Here is a 3,865-nt window from a genome sequence, read left to right on the forward strand (position 1 = left end):
TTAGTTGATATGTGCTCCACTGCAAACACAGCTCTAGAGAATGTAATTTTTCTAGACAAAAGGTGTGAAAGCATTTCTGTGCTACATTTCAAACTCAGCTCCAATTCACCAGCCTTCTGCACCAATGCTCAGGTCAATGTCATAAATTTCCATTTCAAAATAGCAGCCTGTTTTTCCACTATAATCCTTACGCACCCAGTCTTTCTTCCTTTGCTCCAGTCACTGTGGTAAGCAGAACAAAATACTTGTGTAACTTCAAGCACATGAATAATCCACCAAGGTCAGACCTCAGTACTGTTTCTTCCTTGTTACACTATACTGTGTTTTTTCATGTCTTCAGATTCATTCTATTACAAAGAAAAAAGTAGGCAAAAAGGATGATAAGGGGTTTTTTATGTTGCACATAGCAGAAACTACATTTTGAAATCTCTTCTCTCCTGGGCACAAAGTTCAGAGGCAGTTTTGAAACTCAAGACTCTATTGGGATTGCGTACAACTCTCTGCTTAATAAAATAAATGCAAATATAAATTCTCTTAACATCTGACTTCTGTTCTGTTCATCTGCATGTTTTCTTGTTACTGTTAGAAAAAACCCCAAACCTAACTGCATTGTTTTATCATTCATGCTGAATGCTTTGAAAAAGTAGACTTCAATTTGGGGATTTTCCCTGTTACCCCTGCCCCAAGATTACTCTTGGCCTGTTCTGTAAGAAAAAAAAAAATCTGTGAGGCTGAACTGGAGTAGATACTCAAGAGCAGTAATGTCTTCATTTCCCCTCACACAATACTAATGGTTTTACAAAAAGGTCTGGTTATTTGCTCCAAGTTTTTTCCTAAATCATCAAAAAGTATAATCAGAAAGAGTCTAAATAATGCCAGAATGTTCATGTAGGTTTCCTTCAATTGAGGACTGCTTCAAGAATTCTGGCAGTTGTGCACAAAGTGAATTAACATAAACATTATGTTACTTTCATTGCAATAATAGTTACAATTCAATGTAATCAGTGTAGTGCAGTGATGGAGTAGTGAGTCATTGCTTCAGGAAAATGACCAAGGAGTCTGGAAAAGGCTGACAAACACTGTATTCAATGAAGATTGCCTGCCTTTAGTATATATCAGGAATTAATGAGACCTGTGTCCACTATTAGAATACTAGACAGAGACACTCCACCTTCAAGGTCGTGTTTGCACTGAAGTATTAGTTAGACCAATTCAACCTTACTAGACAGCTCAGTCTGGAGCAGTAAAGCACATCAGCCTTCAGCAAGTTGTTGTCCAACCCCCTCCCTGGTAAATGATACAGAAAAGGCCAGTGCTTCATTACTGCTACTGCAAGAAATAGGAGAGTTAGGGGAAAAAAAAAAGAAAAAGAAAAAGAAAAGCATAGTTCATGGCTTCTAATTAAGTTCAGCCTCCTTGTGGAACCTACTTCTGGGGTGAGGTAATTCAGAGGATCCTCATTTGTACAACAAAATTTTCTCCTAACTCCTTCCCATGCAAGACCTGTTTTTCTCTGCTTCTTTGGGTCTGAATGACTAAGCTTTTCTACAGTCTTTTTTCAATAAAACCTTTTTACTTCCGCCCCAGGAACAGTTAGAATAACTAGCCCTTTGTATTTTAAGTTATTCATTAAAGTTAAATGGCTTTATCTTCAAGCTTGTCCTAGGGCAACTATTATAAGGTTAACCTTTTTATAGCTGTGAATTCAGATAAGTTTCTCAATTTTCTCTGAATCTGGTCAGACACCGGTATGTATGACTACGCCCCTGCTATGGTTCATAGTTGTTGCCTCAATACCTATTTTGATTTCCCAAAGCAGCACTAGACATCAAGGGGCAAAAGGTCACAAGCCATGAAAGGCAGTTTCAGAAATACATGAGTGGATATCATCACTTCTTTTCTTTTTCTTTGGTAAGACAGTGATCCTCAAAACACTGTCCAGATACAACTGGATTATTGTACTTAATATAAGGGTAATAAAAAACCACCAAAACCACACAGACCAAACCCCAAACCCAGTAAGTTCCCTACAGAGCAATCTTACTTAGCAGTCTTTACCCCAGCCACATATTCCCAATGGATCACCATCCCCAAATTTCTCCCAAATCTGGAGTGCTCCTTGGCAGCCTCACATAGAAAGCAGATTGTTTTCTTCTTTAGTTTCTCTTTTCAAATTAGGCTCTTTGAATGCTTTCCTAAAGCTCCTTTCCAAAACAAAGAATATGTGAAGCTCATATTTAAAACCAAGGGACATTTACAGAAATCCACTGGGTACAATTAGGCAAATTAAAACTTAAGCAATTTCTCGTATCCATTGCTATATGTAGTTCTTTGCTTTGGCAGTATGAATTAAACATTGTTAGGTTTAATTACTCAAACCACTACAGAATCATTTGAAAACATGTTGTTGTCTCTTCCACAAGATGGAGTGCAGTGATAATATCTGAGGATTTTCAAATTGAATCAATATGTCATGTCTCCCCTATGCTAGAAAAACCCTTTAAAAACTTTATCCAACCACAGCAAGACAAATCAGAAGCCACTGCGGGGCAGATTAGTTGTGGCTATCTCAGATGAGAGGAGTTCAGAGTGCATCCCAAAAAACAAAGCCCACAGGTTCCTTTAGGTCTTTTCTTTTGCATTCAAAATGAGCAGCAGAACTTAACAGTGACGAGAACCGAACTTAACTGTGATGGCAAACTGCAACCCAAAAATAGAGCTCATACCCACTTGTAAAAGAAAATTTAAGAATAAAGAAATAATTTTACTCAGTCAATAATTTTGTAAAGAAGACAGAAAGAATTGCTTTCCCTCTGCCTTGCAGTTCCCAGCCATAGCCTTGTGGGTGCAGGGCTGCTGAACTCAATCAAGAGTTGAACTCCAAAATCAAAGCAATATCAGCGCTTTGATTAGATGTAGCTGCTAGCATTCTGCTGTCATCCCATCAGCTGTGTGCCTTAGAGAACCATTTGGGAGAACAAGAAGCTTCCTTATTCGCTTCTTTAATGGTCTGAGTCCGCTTTGTGCAGTTGTGATCTGATGTAGAGAGAGATGTGTTTGCTGGCAAGCAGGTAAATGCACTTTGAATAGGGATTGTGAAAGATTCTTCCTTCAGACACCATGCTTTGTGAGAAAAGATAGCTTTCATGTCAATTTGCATCCTTTTATACCCATTTAATATGATATAGTGAGGCTTGGCACTAATACATACTAATATATTAAAACAATTACTTTAAACTACATTAGCTACCCTGAACCATGTAGACTTTGGTCTGAAACGATCATCTATGGCCTTGCCTTTCTCAGAATCAGGAGTCATTCTACTACAGTTTGGAAGTGATATGGCTGCCAATGCCACATACTATGCAACTTTAGCATTGCAACTACATCCTATTTGGAAGATCCTCCTTACCAAATCAGCTGTGTGGACAATGAGGAGACACAACGCCTTGTCTTGGTCCTTAAAAATGAGCTGGAACAACTCTATGTAGTAAAGCCACGCTTAGAAATATTTTAATTTTCCCTTTATGTACACCAGGACTGCAGTACCACTAAGCGCATACCGTATTTACGTCCCTGCCTGGCAGGAGGCTTGGCGCTCCTCTGCATTTGTTAATCCTGCTCCTCAGCATCTTTTACCTGGATTTTTAAGGAGACGCCTGCAACTTTACAGGAACAGCCTGCTCGGCGCTGGGCGATGAGAAATGATACGGGGGGGTTGTGGATCGGCTGAGCCCAGCCTCCGCCGCCCGCGGGAGCGGGCACGGGGGTGGCGCGGCCGCTCCGCCGGGAAGCGCCCACGGCCACCGGGGGCGGCGGGAGCCGCTGGGCCGGAGCGTGGTAGTCGGGCAGGCAGGCAGGCAGG

The 3,865-nt window shown here is 40.6% G+C and overlaps 1 long non-coding RNA gene across 1 annotated transcript in view; it reads right to left on the minus strand.

The window, feature by feature from the left end:
- The window catches only part of LOC121340034, a 25,165-nt gene extending 21,355 nt beyond the window's left edge, over positions 1-3,810 (minus strand). The window contains exons 1-2 of the long non-coding RNA XR_005953251.1: positions 3,640-3,810; positions 196-347 (exon numbers count right to left, since the gene is read on the minus strand). This is a non-coding gene — a long non-coding RNA (uncharacterized LOC121340034). The remainder of the gene's footprint in view (positions 1-195; positions 348-3,639) is intronic.
- Positions 3,811-3,865: the final 55 nt, after the last annotated feature.

The sequence above is a fragment of the Onychostruthus taczanowskii genome, unplaced genomic scaffold, assembly GCF_017590055.1.
Source record: "Onychostruthus taczanowskii isolate IOZ18803 unplaced genomic scaffold, ASM1759005v1 scaffold39, whole genome shotgun sequence".
NCBI classification, from domain to species: domain Eukaryota; kingdom Metazoa; phylum Chordata; class Aves; order Passeriformes; family Passeridae; genus Onychostruthus; species Onychostruthus taczanowskii.